We start from the raw sequence: 16,458 nt of genomic DNA on the forward strand, positions 1-16,458 counted from the left end.
AGTACCTATACATGATAGACTATCTGTAAGCAATTATGAAGCTACAAATCATTTAAAATAAGAAATTTTACTTAAAAAAATTGAAAGCCATTAAAATTTTAGAAAAATGAATGGAAAAGTATCCCCTTTCACTTACTCTTTATTTAGGGGCAATACGGGACAGAAATATTATTCTCCCTGGAAGTGACCATATATTAAATTGGTGTCAAGAAAACCTTACAAAATATTAGCTTTTAGGGAAAAACACTTACAATTTATATTTTCTACTTTTATGTAATATATTCTTACTATGATTCTAAAATCTGTCTAAACCACCATTAACATTTTAAAAGAAAGTTCTCCAGTTCTAACCAAGCAGAAATAAATAATACCTGACAACAGCATTAGGGAACATAAACATAAAATTACCTGTTATTAAAAACTGAGCACATTTTTCTCAAAGAAATATATTACTCAGTTGTAAAATAGTATGTTTGCCATTCACACTAATGCTTCAACATTATGGTTCAATCTTCTAAAAAGCTGACATGGAAAATAATGGCGTAATAAACCAATTCATCATAATGTGCAAAAGAAACCACTGGAATAAATTGTAATAACCTTTCAAAAACTAGCAGCTTTTAAAAGTATTAATTTCTACTCCAGATAATTGGAAAGGACACCTGGGTGGGTAGGCAATATTTTTTATAGGATTGCTCTGTCAGGAGCTCAGATTGTCTCTGGACTCAGCAATGATCATTTAGCACTAAATGACAGTGAATCTTGCAAATGGGTCTTCTTAGATGGTGTTTGCCATAAATTACCAAACTCAACTCCCCTCAAGGTCAGTCATATGAGAGGGCAGGTATCAAACGGCCTTTATGGAGACCTAGAGCACTCCTCGGGTTTCTCATAAATGGACAATAGTTGTTTTGGCTGCCATAAAATCAACTTAATGGACTGGCAACATAAATTACCATTAAACTTTGACAACATTCCTACCTAGGAAACAGCTGAAGAAGGCTTTTATATCAGAGCTGGGGAAAATGGATAACAATATGTTTTGTTCTATACTGGATCATAAATATTTTTAACAATGCTAAGTGGGGAATGAATTAATATTAGAACCACAATATGTTTTATTTGCTGTATTAAAAATGGCTTCTAAGTAATATTAAAATGACACTTGCTTTCTGAAGTAACTGAGATATACATCATAGAAATGCAATGGGATTTTTTTTTTTTAGTGTCATTTGCCTGACACTCAATATTTTTACTAAACATAAACAACCAAATGGAATAGTGCATTCTTTTAAATTTTATTTTAAGTATGTCATTGTCCACTGGGCTCACAGGAAAGGCAGATAGATTACTGAGCTCTCATACTACTTTGGGTAAATCATTAATTTATTTCCTCTATGGCTTGATTTTTCCATATGCATAGTAAAATAGCTACTACCCAAAGACATTTTGAAGACAACAGAATTAACTCTAGGAGGAAGGCACCAAATAAACTTCAGATAATTAGAAAATCATATCTATTTTTGTAAAAACAATCTACTCTAAGCTTAATCAATTCACAGTTTTTAAAAGTCAATTTGGTAGAAAATATAAGAACAGTTAAACTACTTAATTGGAATCTTGATGGTAAATGAAACACTGTTGTTTAGCTGAATTTTTTTTTTTTTACTTATCTAATTGTGCTGTCATCTGCAACTGCATTTTTTAAAAGTTACTATTATTGTGGTAACATAGGGCTAATATTATTCTCTTGGGCATTTTTATACTTAGTTTTTACTATCTCTTACAATGCAGGACTTCATTGTAGATTTTTGCTAAACAAAATTCTGCACTGAGTAAAATTAAGATTTTCCTTGAATCCAATGGTTTCTCAAACTGTGACTATTACATATAATGTCCAACAAAGTCCATAACTTTATAAATTATAAATGCTTACGAACATAATTTTAAATTAAGGTATTGGTGTCTTTCCCTTCTACATCTAGTCGTTACCTTCTCTTGTTTCTTCCATTGCACTATCTTTTGTATTTATTTCTTTCCTTCTATTCCCGTTGTCACTTCTGTATAGAACCTCATCACCTTCTACCTAAATTATTGCGTAGTTTCTCTGCTCCTGGTCTCTACCAATCCATCCTGCCTACCCCTGCCAAATTAATCTTCTTTAAAGCACCATTTTAATTATGTAATTCCCCCCACTCAAAAATTTTCAACACCTGGAGGCCAAAGACTAGAGCCCTTAACTAGAAGCAAAGCCTTTGGCTATCTAGCCCCATCTCCTCATTCATTCTTGTCTCCCCCAGTTCTGTACAAACCCTTCAGGCCAGTAAATGTGGTTGCTGCCTGGCTGCCTTTGCTACAAGTGCCTGCTTGGCAAGTGCCCAACATATCCATCTTCTCAGCCTATCTGATTGCTTTCCTTTAGGAAGGCCTTTTTTTTTTTTTTTTTTAACTTTTTTTATTATATAGTATAACATATATACAAAGCAAAGAAATAAAAACAATAGTTTTCAAAGTACTCTTCAACAAATGGTTATAGGACAGATCCCAGAGTTTGTCATGAGCTACTACACAATCCTCTTATATTTTTCCTTCTAGCTGCTCCAGAATATAAGAGGCTAGAGGGTTTAAATACTTTTTTATCATCACAATTGACTTTTTTCCCTTCTTTTTGTGACCAATAACATATATACAAAAAAATAATAAATTTCAAAGCATAGCACCACAATTAGTGGTAGTACATATTTCAGACTTTGACATGGGTTACAATTTCACAATTTTAGGTTTTTACTTCTACCTGCTCTAAAATGCTGGAGACTAAAAGAGATATCAATTTAATGATTCAGCATTCATAGTCATTTGTTAACTCCTATCTTCTATGTATAATTCCACCATCAGCTTTGACCTTTCCATATCTCTCTTTGGGGTTGTTTGGGCTATGGCAATTCTAAATTTTTGATATTGCAAGGGTCTGTCACTAATATGGGGTAGGGAGATGGAACTGTCTGATGTTCTGGAGAGGCTGGGCTAGGTTTCAGGACTTATCTGGACCAGTAGTCCATCTGAAGGTTGTAGGTTTCTGCAAAGTTACTCTAGTGCCTGGAACCCTTGTGGAATCTTATATATCACCCTAGGTGTTCTTTAGGATTGGCTGGAATGGTCCTGGTTGGGGGTTAGCAGGTTATGATAGGTAGCAATGTCTTATTGAAGGTTGCATAAAAGCAACCTCCAGAGTAGCCTCTCGACTCTATTTGAACTCTCTGCCAATTATACTTTATTAATCAAACTTCTTTTGCCCCTTTTAGTCAGGATGGAATTGTTGATCCCACAGTGCCAGGTCTGGATTCATCCCTGGGAGTCATCTCCCATGTCACCAGGGAGACTTTCACCCCTGGATGTCATGTCCCATGGAGAGGTGTGGGCAATGATTTCACTTGCAGAGTTGGGCTTTGAGAGACTGAGGCCACTTCTGAGCAACAAAAGAGGTCCTTCAGAAGTACAGGGAGGCCTTTTTTGACCACTTCAGATAATATTCAGTATCCCCACCCCTGAAGTTGGAGCATTCGATTAGGTTTTGTTTGTTTGTTTTAAACATTTCTTTCATTGTTTCAGAAGTAATACTTAACTTGGGTTTTTGTTGGTTAATGGTTACCACCTCTTTTCTCCCAAATTGAAATTGTAAACATCTTGGAGGGTAAAGGTTTTGGAGTTCTTATAATCTGCCAATGTCCCTAGAACAGAGTTATAAAAATAGAACGGCCATCATTCATCAGCTTAATGAATGAGTGCAAAATTCCACTCTAGGCTTCCTGTAAGATTAGGATAAATGCTATTCAGTTGTGCTTTTAATGTGTGGTATTCCAGAAGAGCAATTTATGTATGTAAGGTGATTTCCCTGAATTTAACAAATCTGTTTTAATTCTGAAGTTCTTAGTGAAATTCTAGACTATGAACTATAAGGTAAGTATGTAAGATTTATAATGTTAAAATTTGCCTTTACCATAAACACAGGCACCATTAAAGTAAAAATAAAGTAGGGTATATTCATTGAATTTATAAAGACATTCTGAAAGTTATTTACTAATGCATAGCTCAGTAATTTCTAAACAAAACTGAAATTGTTCTAAGTATAATTTCAGAGATAAAACCTAAGTATGCAGCAACCCAGAATCTTTGTTTTATAAAGTAGACATATATTCAAGCTTATAATAACCTGTGGCAGAAATAACATGGACTTTGGACCTCAACAGAACCTAAGTTAGCAACCTGGTTCTTCTACTTGGCAAGTGTGCTATTTTGGGTTGCTAATGCAATGCCTTTGAACTTCAAGTTTCCCATAAGGCAAATGGAGATTTGACTATCCAATTCATTTGTAAAGCCCAAGATGAAGAGGTCATTTTGAGCTGTTTATTAGGATAGTGACTTAACACCCCTAAGACACATTAATAAATGGTATCTATTGTTATTTGTTTGTTTTTGGGGGGTGAGGTTTTTTTCACTGTTTACCTCCATAGCTATACATTGAAGAATCCATGTTCATGACTAATTTTGAATAGAGGTAGGAAAATGTTTCTCTTTTATGTTTCACTATCTTGCAGAAAAACAGAAGTTGGCATTACAAAAATTATTCTTATATTGACTTACAGTTTACAACAACACTGTAACAACTGAGGAGGATTCTCCTTAAATAGTCCCAAATTAGGCATTTTTTAAAAACTATTGCAATCATTACCTTGCAACCTGTTCCACCATTAAAGTGCTTAGTAATTAACAATAATGATAAGCTGCAAAGACTAAAGAGGCTCTTAAAAACAAGTCAAATGTGTTATAGTCATAGACCTGTATTTTTAGAAATACTTGGCAGTTGAAATTGGCCAGATGAATTTAAGCAATAGATCATAGATTCTTCATCTCAGCAGATCTTGGAGGCAGAGGCCTCCTCTAGGCAGGCTGTGGCAAAAGACACCTATGAAAGTGGCTTCTTAATTTCTCTTTGACCCCTAGATTACTGTTCAGTATCAGCTAGGTTATCTGTACACATTCAGGTGAAAACACATTTTTTAAAAATCTGGTAGGTGGTTTCTGGAATTTATCTCATGCAATCAAAAGAAAGAAACAAATGTGGATAATTTTCTTAAGTCTAAACAAATGCATTATGGCATATGCTATTCAGATTAATGACATTTAAACTCAGTAGGAATGCAATTAAGTGCTAAGGAACTGAAAGCATCTCACAATTTTATAAGATTGAGCTATTTTCACTATCACAATAACTGAAGCACGTGCTTACTAACTCATCAAATACATTTATTTCCGTGCAACATCTACAAGGTCAAAACCAGTCATCAAACACAAGTTGAAGTGCTACTAATTTTTCTGAGAAACTGTTGAGCAGATGGTTTTAAGAAGCATAGGCTGGATCCCACTGAAGCTCCTCTGGGGTTTCAGGCACTCTGGGAGCTGCACATGCTTTTAGAACCATGCACTAAAGGACAGTATTACTTGTAATAAATCAAATATGCAGCCAGACACACAACCATTTCTTACTCAAGGCTTCCATATGGCTCTATATGCCACAGTCTGAATTTCTGATGCTTCTCCTGTGCCCAGAAGTTTGGTTCAGTGATGAAGGTCATTATACCACCATTTAAAAACATGCTATAACATGTTTTAAGGTTAACTGTCTCTTAGTAACTGATAACAGGGTTGTACTGGATCAACATTGCCACTAGAGCACTTGGAGCAAACTTTTTCAAATCAGGTCTCAGAATAGGGGAGGCAATTTTTATGACTTTACTTCCTTTCTTTGCTTCTACCTCCCTCCAACTGACTGCCAGGGATTTAAAATCATCTGGGTATTTCTTAATTGTTTCACTGTTTATATGTACCAGATCCATAATTCTAATTTATGTGTACAGAGTCTCTGAGGAGTTTCAAAGCCATTTAAAAAACAATATTTTGATCCCCATAACAATATCATGCGAGTTGAGAAAACTGAGGCACAGGGTGATTACATGACAAGTCTAAGGTCACCTGAAGTAAGTATCAAAAGAGAACGCCTATTGATGGCCCAGAATCTGGGTCTCACTTCTCTCCATTAATACTCCTGATTTGCAGAGCCATTGGGTTAGACTTGCACTGGGAAGTTTTTCTCCTGAGCTGTGTGATTCTAAATACATTAGTGAAATTCTCTGAATTTTAATTTCCCTGTTGGTCCTTCATGGGGTTATGCCAAGGATTAAATGAAAAAAGACCTAGAAAAAGGTAAGTGTCCAAAAATGTTAGTCTTTCAATTCTCCTTGCCAACATTTCACCTAAGAGTGGTTCCCAAAGTCTCTGAAGTTATTCTGAATTTTAGGTTGGGGTGGGGAGTGGGGTACAGAGAATATGTCATATATCTGTAGTGTGAACACATTCAATTAAACAATGATTTATTAGCCACTTACTACATTCCCAGAATAGTGTTAAGGGCTGCAGATACACAAATTTAAGTAGCAGCAGCAGCCAAGGGATTACGGCAGAGGCAAGAACAAGTCTTGCTGATGATTTCTTTAGAAAACAAAGAGATTCCAAGAGTAGCTAGTCTGTCACGCTTAAGAGAGTTCATTGTAAATTCTCCAGAATAACTTCAAAGATGAATAAAACAACTTTAAAACTACTTCATGTGAATTTTATAGTTTAACTTGTCTTAAATGTCACATTCCACCAAATTTCACGGTATCTTTGTACCACTCTATTCAATCTACATATCCAGTATTACAGTATCATTGCATCCAATCAGTGTATCTATGACACCATATCCAATCTACATTATTACATGGGTGAAGGCAAGGGGTGGAAAAGTCAGGCTCAGTGAACCTGGGAAAAAATAGTTAAAAATAACAGATGTTTCTTCTGTGTTTCCATTACTTAAGTCACCTAGACTGTAATATACCCTAGAGTAGAAATAGCCAAATACTTATTGAGTTGAATTTGAGCCTCTGAGCCAGATTGGAAAAAAACAAAAAAGTAATTATAACTTCTCTCCATTTGGATGAACTCAGAACAAAATTATCTACAGTCAACAAAAAACATTTTCACATTTTAATTTATTTTTTCAAAGGTCAAACCTACTGAAAAAGAATCTTTTACGTAGATAAATCTCAATTTAATTAGGTTTAGATTATAAGAATAAAAGGAGAATAAATTTAATCATTTTCAAAAACAAGTCTTGGGCACTTGTATATGAGGCAATATGTGGAGTGAAACAAGCCCAGGGTTTAGGATCAGACACTTCTGTTCTGCTCCTTCCTTCTCTGTGATTTAAGCAGTGACCTGACTTCTCAAGACCACAGTTTTCCTATTTCTTAGAATGGGGAGCATGCCATCATCATCTGGCATTATTGAGATAATTAATTGAGATGGAATATTATCCCTACATGCAATAAAAAATAGATAACAATTTTCAAGTATTCATTTATGCACCAGATAGTTTTCTAAACCCATTTCAGTTATTTACTCATTTAATCTTCACAGCAACTTGACGTGATGGATGTTGCAATTATCACCATTTTATAGACAAGGAAATTAAGGCACAGATAGTTTCTTAAAAACCTAGCCAAGGTCACGTGGAAAGTAAGTGGTTGAGCAGGAACTCAAACTCAGCCAGTCTAGCTCCAGAGTCTATGCTCTTAACCACTTCCTACATTACCTCACTCCATCAGAACAGCTGATTACATGCCCATTTCCCTCTGCCCTTGGGTTCCAGCAGACAAAAATACAACAGGTCCCACCTTCCCAGAAACAAACACTTACTGTGGGGACACAGACATAAAGCGACAGAAAGCATGATATAATCTGTCAAATGCCAGAGGTAGGGTATAAACCACAAATTGTCAAGAAGTTTGGAGGAAAGGAAATCATGGCGATGGGAAATCAGCAATATTTAGTAATGCAGGTGGAACTTCCCTTAGGCCTTGGAGAGAGAGAACAAAACTAATGCCGGCAAAGAGGAGTTGGGAAGCGTCTTCCAGGTAGTGGAGGCTGTCAGGGCAAAAACTTTCTTCTGCCTTCAGGAAATGAGGGTTAGTTTCAGTGGGGAGGGGAGGAAGGTTCCTCTGCAGGAACACTGAGACAAGAAAGGAGGAGGCAGATCAAAATCATTTTGCGGACTGTTTAAAAAAGACCAAGAGGAATTGCTAGAGAGCTACTAGGGGTTTCTGAGCAGTTGAGCACAAGTCTGTGCTCATGCCGCGTGAGGCCACGTAGCTCTTCCAAAGATTGATCAGATGGCAGGCATCTGACGTGGAGAGCATTGAACATTAGAGAACAGCCTGCAAGAGCATGCAGAAGTCTTCAGCACACGTACCTACATTCAGACAACTCCCGATTATTCCAGTGATGATTATCTGGTTGGTGGATTTTCCATGGTCCCTCTCCACCTACTCGCTGTCCTTTTGATTTGTTCGTTGTTTGTTAGCACCTGCAGGTGGACATAGAGGCAGAGTGATTTTCCAGTTAGTCATATACATATATATATATATATATATTTTTTTTTTTTTTCCTGTAGTTAAAGATTTGTAGGGGAAAGGAGAAGCATAATGCAGAAGATTGGGACATTTCATTATTTTTTCATGGTACTTCCAGTCCTTCTATTAAACAATTTGCTGATGAAGAGCAGAGGGCACATTTGTGCTTTAATCCTGAAATATGTAATTGTTAATTCCCTTTGATCAAATATGACCCTGTAAATTGGGAGCTACTCACATGTACTTTCAAATAATGTTCTAGCTGATCCTTGTTTCTGATGTGGCTGATGAGGTTTTTAGGTGAAGGTGGTTAAATTTACTCCCTTAAAAATGCTGCATGCTGCATTCAGACTGACCTTTCTGTAAAGGTCCTTTTTTACAGATGATTATCTGTATCAATCATTCTTACCTTTGCTACTACTTGAATACATGAAGCAGCTGATTTTCCTTCCTAAATTGTATATAGGTTACCAAGAGACCTGAGCAGTTCTCTACCTATAGAGTATATGCTTGGTCCTAAAATGAAAGGGCTAGGTTAGAGGCATAGAAAAAGAGAAGGACATGGGAAAAAAGAAATGGATTGCAATGCCAAACTTTTTCCTTGCTAACATTTCATTGCTATTTCAGGCTATTATTCAAAGTTTCTATGACACCTAAATAGATTGTAAAAGCCCAATCTCACTACATCATTATTACTAATATATATTCAATAATAGTAGACACAAAAACTATTCTACTATGAAACAGCCATTAAATCCATATTTTATTTGGGCCCATTGTAGGTGAATATATTTAGGATGAAAAGCAAACTCACACAAATGCGCACAACCTTTTTCCAGAAAAGGCTTTAAAAATGTATAAACCTGGCTAATAACCAGCTAGTGAATCTACTGTGAATATCTCTACTCTGACTGACATACTTTCATACATAATTTCCAGTTCTTCCATTTGAGTCCTGTCAACTCTTCACCTCACTGCCCATCTCCAGTGCTGCCAGCATAGATCTAGACAACTTAGAGAATGAGTGGGAAAAAAAACTGCAACCAGTTATTTCAGGACACGATTCACATCAATAGGCCCCACATATTAGCCAGGGAAACTGGCTGCTTTGTTTGGGAGGATTTTCTCGGCCTGCTCACAGGCTTGTTGACCTCCATATAAAACAAAACAAAACAAAACAAAGCCTCAACTACTCTGCTTCTCAGTTTATTGGATGAATTAGAATTATTTCTTCAGTTCCCAAATAAACAGAAATCATTATAATTATGAATAATTAAAATGCTAAACTCAAGAGGGCACTCCACATTCATTACACCGTAGAACTCTTCCCTTAGGGGTATACCTTCAATTAGTTCAGTTTTCACAACCAAAGAAAAATATGGCAATCAGTAATTGCAGGTATTTCGCCCAAGAACAAAACAAGCTGACTTGCCTCTCGCAGCCTGCAGAGGTGCCACTCTCCTTTAGAGTCTTAACATTTCTGCTAATTCCAGAATTCAAAAAGGCAAAAGATAAACACATATTGCCTTCAAAGCTATAAGTAGATGTACTTTGGCTTTATCAGCTTTTCTAATTTAGTAGGTTAAAGTAGAATGTAAGAAATAATAATAAATCATTTTAGAAGAGAGATTTTTAAACCTATTTGATAAAATTCATCAATATATTTATTTATTTATCTTGCAAGCATTTATTAAGACCTCCTTGGGTCAAGGTTTAGGCTAAATACTAGCTATATTGTACTATAAGAATTAGTCAATACTTTCCTGCAAGTATATGCAAATTTATACATACAAATATATGTGCATATATTCTTACAAATGTAAAGTCTGGAGTATGTACATCTACAATTTATTAAATGAAGCTATTTGGAGCATTAGTCTTCATGTTATTGATGCTGTAATAGAATATTTAATTTTCAAAATTAGACTTTCTCAGAGTCTTCTCTATAAAACACACAGGACTTTTTGTAGAATATTTCCATTTTATTTTATAGTAATAAATGCTATAACAATTATTGGGGTTTTATTAGGTGCTTATGGAACTAAAATATGGGTTAAGTTGGTATTGGGTTAGCAAATAGTAACTACAGTTTCCAATCTAAGAGACTGCAGTAAAGCAGATTTCTTTGCTGTGATTCAATATCAAATTGACAACCATAACCCAAGAAGGGTAATCTTTTACTTGCTGCCACTTTGGGGAGATATATTTAGTCTTTCATTTAAGTAGAGGAAGGAACTCATTAGAAATGTTGTACAAGTGGTTTCAGAATGATAAATCTCGAGTTACCAATTCCACTTTTGATGATTAGTTGCCTGAGCTTTGTATTTAATTAAGTGGTTATTTTAAATGCTTATATTTAATTTAAACATAATAATTAGCTAAAGCTCCATGTTATTACCTCATCCATTCTGAAATTAATTAATTTATAAAGTAGCTCAAAAAGAACTCTCAAATTTTATATTCATATATATCAGGATCAGGTTGCATCTTTTGTTGGTTTCAGTTGTGGACCCATTGAGAGCTGTTTATTTAAGGTATACTGCAGGTGCTCTGGCATGGCTGATATGTAACAGGATCAATAATTGGTATGTCTTTGGAAATTCCTTTACACTAAAATATAGACTTTAACTTCCCTCCCAGGCAATATAATCCACAGCCAAGGATATGATTGCTTAAATTTTAAAGTGATCTAAATTTTATAAATTAATTTTAGCTTTAATACATCTAGCTGGAATCACAGTTTTTAGTAGATGATTCATGAGCATAACAATCAGTGTAACAAAACTTTCTTGTGGCTCAGTCCAATAAATTTAACTAGGCTGTGTTTTCAAGGAAACGTCCTGATTTTAATTTTGATTTAAAGAAACATTACAGCCTGTATATACACACAGGAATCAACACAGAGTAGGTTATAATGTAAGACCATTTCTCTTGTTCTACAGAAAGAATCTGAGGATGCTTGAAAACACAAGGGCCACCCAGACTGGGTTTCCTGGTGCAGTGAGAAACTATATCCATGAATATCACATCATCCTTATGGGGCTGGTGGGTGAAACTACTAAACCGTGCATTTTGTCAATTATAACAATTCCTACCATTTATTAGGTACTGAATATGCAGTATGCAGGGAATGAAATGCCTAACGAAGTTGTATTACATGGCCCATTTTACAGATGTACAAAATGACCACAGCGGGATTCAAAGCCTCACTCCACAGCTCTGCCTCCCACTAGGTCCTGCTTTCCATCTCAGAGGACAAAGGGAGGCATTCCCAATGGTGAGACACCTACAGCCACAACCACCACCACCACAAAACAGTTTCCCCTTGTAGTAACGGTGTAAATTAGCTCAAAGGTGAGGGTACCCCATTCAGCCTGTTAGCAACTAAAATCTATTGTCCCTAATATTGGTGTCCTCCCATACCACCCTGCAGAATTTTCTAAAATTGTATTAAAATCTGGTCTTTCTACTTTCCAATGAGCCTTTACAGCCGGAGGAGTCCATTCCCACCATTCTCTGATATTAGCTCAAAATATTTTACCCCTTCCCCTCCCCCCCTTAGGCATTTTCATTTTGGCAGGCTGTAAAATCAGTCTCAGTTTACACATCAAGTGAAGTTCTGCAGAATGTTTCTCTCCTTTTCACACTAGTACTATCATGTGGCACTCCAGGATGCCTTTAAGCTATACTATATCTCAATTACCTCAACTGCCATCTGTTTCTATTTCTTCCAGTCATTCTCCCTGGTTCCCTAAACAATGAATGATAGTCCCACTCTAGAGCCAGATTTAGGCTCATTTTCTGCAAGGGAGATGGGTAGCAAACACACATATCCCTCCTCTTTAGATAATGCTATATTAGATGGTGATCAAAGCCAATTATCTATAGATTTTATGTTTAACATTTCAACTATCAGTCGTTATCTTAATTCTGGATATTCTCAGAATGTCCAGAGGTTTGGAACCATCCCAAAGTAATCAAAACGAAGAGAGACTATGCAGGAACAAGCAGAGGTAGAAGTAAAGGCACATCTGCTTTGTTAATCTTGCTAAGGCCTTTATATACCATCTCTTTCTGTTCCTTTCTGGCTAGCAGCTTCCTCTAGGCTGAAAGATTAAAAAATGACTATTGTGTGTGTGTGTGTGACTATTGTGTGTGTGGGGGGGTACTTCTTGGGAAACTAGTTGGAAATTTTAATTCTGTATTTCTTCTGCCAGACAGTGAAATGCAGTTAGCTGCAGCTAGTGTTCCTAATAGATAAGGGAAATTTTGCTTCACATATAATCACACTGAGTCTAATCATAGACAGAGCCAAACATAGCATCATTATACCAATAGAAGTGCTAGGAAGTCTGAAAAGAATCCGTTTTGAGGGGGGTCAAAAACTACTTTTATTTTACTTCAAACCAGGGTTATCATAGAATAAAACTGATAATTCTTTTGAGAGAACAATTTTTGGAATATAAAAAAAAGGATTAAAGGGTAAATGAAACGAACTGTTATGACTGGCAGTTAAGTTCAGGCATTTTGTATTCGATTATATTTGCTTTGGAATATTAAACAGGTTGGGCTCTTTTTAAAAAGAAAACATTTTATGCAGAACATTCTCCCATGAAAGCCCTCTTTGACAAAGTGTCATTTTTTGATATATTAGTACATGTCTGCCCACATCTTATATTTTAAAAAGGCAAGCAATGTTTTAACAACTTTTGACAGGCACAGGGAATTAAACTTCCACAGAATTGACTCTTTTAATGTAATGCTATAGTGTATGTTCTATTTTCTATTTTGTATTTCTTTATGGCAGACCCCGACATTTTATATTATATCCATTTCTGGTTGAAAAAAAAGTGCAGAGAAATTAAAGATGAGTAATTAGGATAGGAAAACTTCTTCTCATCAGTAAAACATTTTTAGGCATATAATTCTAAAATTGGTTGACAAAGCGAGCTACTGATAAAGCATTGGGCGAATTATAAATGAGTAACAGGAGGAAAGTCAAAGAAATTTCTAAAACAGTCTCAAGAAATTGAGCTACCTCTTAATTATACTTACATGTTAGCTACTAAATCATACATTTCCAAATCAAATTTTCCTTCATTGGTTTGTGATGTGGGCTCTGGCTACTGGAAGCCTTGCCTGGATACCCACAGGCATCTAAGTCAACACATCTGAGAGCCCTTCTGCCCCACCACTTGCCCCTCCTCCTGTGTCACCTGGGTTGTGACCCTACATGATGGGGGTCCTGTTTGCTCTCCAGTCTCACCTGTCCCCACTCCTCTCTGCTTACTCCCTCATCCAGAGCCTCTTCGATTCTTGAATATGCCAAGTTCTTGCTCCCGTGTCTCTATTGACTATTCTTTAATACAGACTGCCTGTATTCGCCTTTTCTTTTCCACCTCAGCTTGGATGTCACCTTCCTCAGGGAGATTCATCTGACAATTCTTTCTCTAGGTATCCTCTCCATAGGTCCTGCAGAACCCTGTTCTCTCTAATCAAAGTCCCTGGCATATAGGGATATCATTGCTTCTTTACTTGACCCCAATACTTCATTGAATCCCCAACAGAACATAAGTTGCCTGAAGGCTAAAACCAAATCTTATTTTGCTTCCTGTTGAAGCTCTACTTGCCTAGAGCCCAGTGTTTGGGATATTCTAGGTGCTTCCAAACACTTTGTTAAAAAAGATTAATGAACCACTTGATGAGACGTTCATATATAGCTAATACTATTTTTCCCCTTTTGATGACAACACAAACTATTAAATATAATCACAATCTATTTTACTAACTTGAGTTGCTATGTGTTAATAGCAAGGTTTCCTTCTGGTTATTTCCTTTAGCTGAAATAGCAAGTTTCACATGTCTGTTCAAGAGCTCTGCTATCCTACCGCTTTCTATTAAGAAAGGCAAAGTAGGTAATAGGAGCCTTTGAAGGATAAGTCCTGGAATGCCACGGTTTGAGTTTAAGAGATAGACTTTTCGTGGCAACAAGAAAGCTGGATTGAAAGCAAGTAGGAAGGAATTATGAAGACTAATACATAAGATCAGAAGTAGCTGAAGGTATTGCTTAATATTGTTGTGTCATTATACTTGGATAACTTGCAGGGAGATGCTGTGACTAGTAAAGGAGAAAATTTGAAACCAGTAGCCATTAATGAATCAGAAAAATGGAGCTGGAGAATATGGCATTTACTAATATTGCTATTAGATAATCAAGGGCTTTAATAATCAATGTACTCTTGAAGGGACCTTAAATCTAATGAAGCAGCTGTGGATGACTAAATTATGATTACGACAAATTCAGGGAATTGGTTAGGGTTCTTTGCATCCAAAATTTAAATAAGTAATCAAAGTGAAATCCCATTAGCTGACCTTTTTAGACCACCTCTGAAATACAGAAGGCATTTATTAAGAATACCCAAAATAACAGTATGACATAACTGCTTCCATATTTCACAACTGCCTTTGGCCAAGGGGAGAGTGGATGGAATCGAGTGGAGGAGGGTGAGTATGAGGGAAAGGATTCCACAGAAGGAAGAGAAGGCGCTACTTACAAAGAGATAAGCAGAACCTGTTTAAAAGTATTGCCACAGCAGGGCTTTCCTTAAGATTTAAAATATGATAAGCTTACAGAATGCTATCCTCAATGGCAAAAGTAATATTAAACATTTCTTATTCCCACATAAATCATCTAACATAGCTGCTACTGGATTTACAGATCAGTGCTGGAACTGATGGGCGATTATATATAAAAGAGGTTCTTTATATATAATCTCTTTAGTCTTCAGCCTTCAGCATTTCCTTGCCTCTTTGGTAAACTCTTATTCATATTTGGAAATAGATTGAAATATTTCACCAGGAACATACATGGAGTAATTTTCATGAACTCTTTTGGGCTTTCTGGGTTCTCCTATGTGGATGAGAGCAGAAAACAATTTCAAGGATAATAATAATAATGAATAAATTAAAGAATAGTGTATATAGTCCCCATAGAAGAAATAAATTTGTTCTACTGAACTGTATTTTCATCTCAAGAAATGTTCTTCCCACCCCTGTTTCTTTCCAAAATGCCTTTATATAGCAACTCATATTCCAAAAGGGGGCTTCAAATTGATCCAGAGGAATTTAAGTTCTCCACACTCTTTTCTGACAATATGCTCTGTATCAGATCAGCAGAAACAATGTGAAAACACCTGTCACAGTAATTTCAAATGCCTATCATCTACCAAATTATACATAAATGATCCATGGATGGAATGTGGTCCTTGAATGAAGGACTTTTTAAGGAAGACAAATGCTGTTGAAAATATAAATTAGTACATTGTAAGAAAAAGCCACTTTTATCATTTGCAAAAATCTACAGCTTTTATTTTTGTTTATAATTAGAACAAGAGAACATTTTTTGAAAGAACTAGTCTTGCTTTTCATTCACCCTGAGTGTTATATATGCATGCATGCCTACTGATAGGAAGTGGCTGTATTGAATGAGGTATAGAAATTATTCAACTAAACTTCACAGGCCCAGGCTGCAAATGGAGTCAGGATTGGCAAGAAGGCATTAACTGAATACCTACTCAGAGTAAACAATAAAAATACACTCCCTCACCCCAGGATTCCCCCCACAAAAAAACAATGAATAGTCTAATTGTCGAATGTGTATAGGTTTTTTTAAAATGCAGAAAAAGGCTGTGGGTTATAAATCTATTTTTTATGTCCTTCATACCAATTCTTTCCTTAGGTTTTAACCCACATTCACTTCCAAGAACTGGTACGCTCTCCAGGTGATTCATTGCACAGACAGAGTTGAGAATCCAGCTTTAAAACAGTCTTTTGCTCTGAGATTTAGCGACAAGCTCGGCACTGGTTACCAGCTGCTGTCATCTGGGCACGCCTGCATTTCCCTCGCAACCTCAGGCTTCCACCAGGGCTCTAAAGTTATGTTGTTTTCCTCTTC

At 36.1% G+C, this 16,458-nt stretch overlaps 1 protein-coding gene across 7 annotated transcripts in view; it reads right to left on the bottom strand.

The window, feature by feature from the left end:
• The window catches only part of HS3ST5 (heparan sulfate-glucosamine 3-sulfotransferase 5), a 229,267-nt gene that overhangs the window by 115,833 nt on the left and 96,976 nt on the right, over window positions 1–16,458 (bottom strand). For 6 of the 7 annotated variants that reach the window (XR_013176366.1, XM_077162707.1, XM_077162705.1 and 3 more), the window contains one exon: window positions 8,345–8,458. The gene's annotated coding sequence lies outside the window, so the exon portion shown is untranslated. The remainder of the gene's footprint in view (window positions 1–8,344; window positions 8,459–16,458) is intronic. The other variant, XM_077162703.1, reaches the window with a different exon arrangement.

This window comes from Tamandua tetradactyla, chromosome 5 (genome assembly GCF_023851605.1).
Source record: "Tamandua tetradactyla isolate mTamTet1 chromosome 5, mTamTet1.pri, whole genome shotgun sequence".
Taxonomy (NCBI): Eukaryota; Metazoa; Chordata; class Mammalia; order Pilosa; family Myrmecophagidae; genus Tamandua; species Tamandua tetradactyla.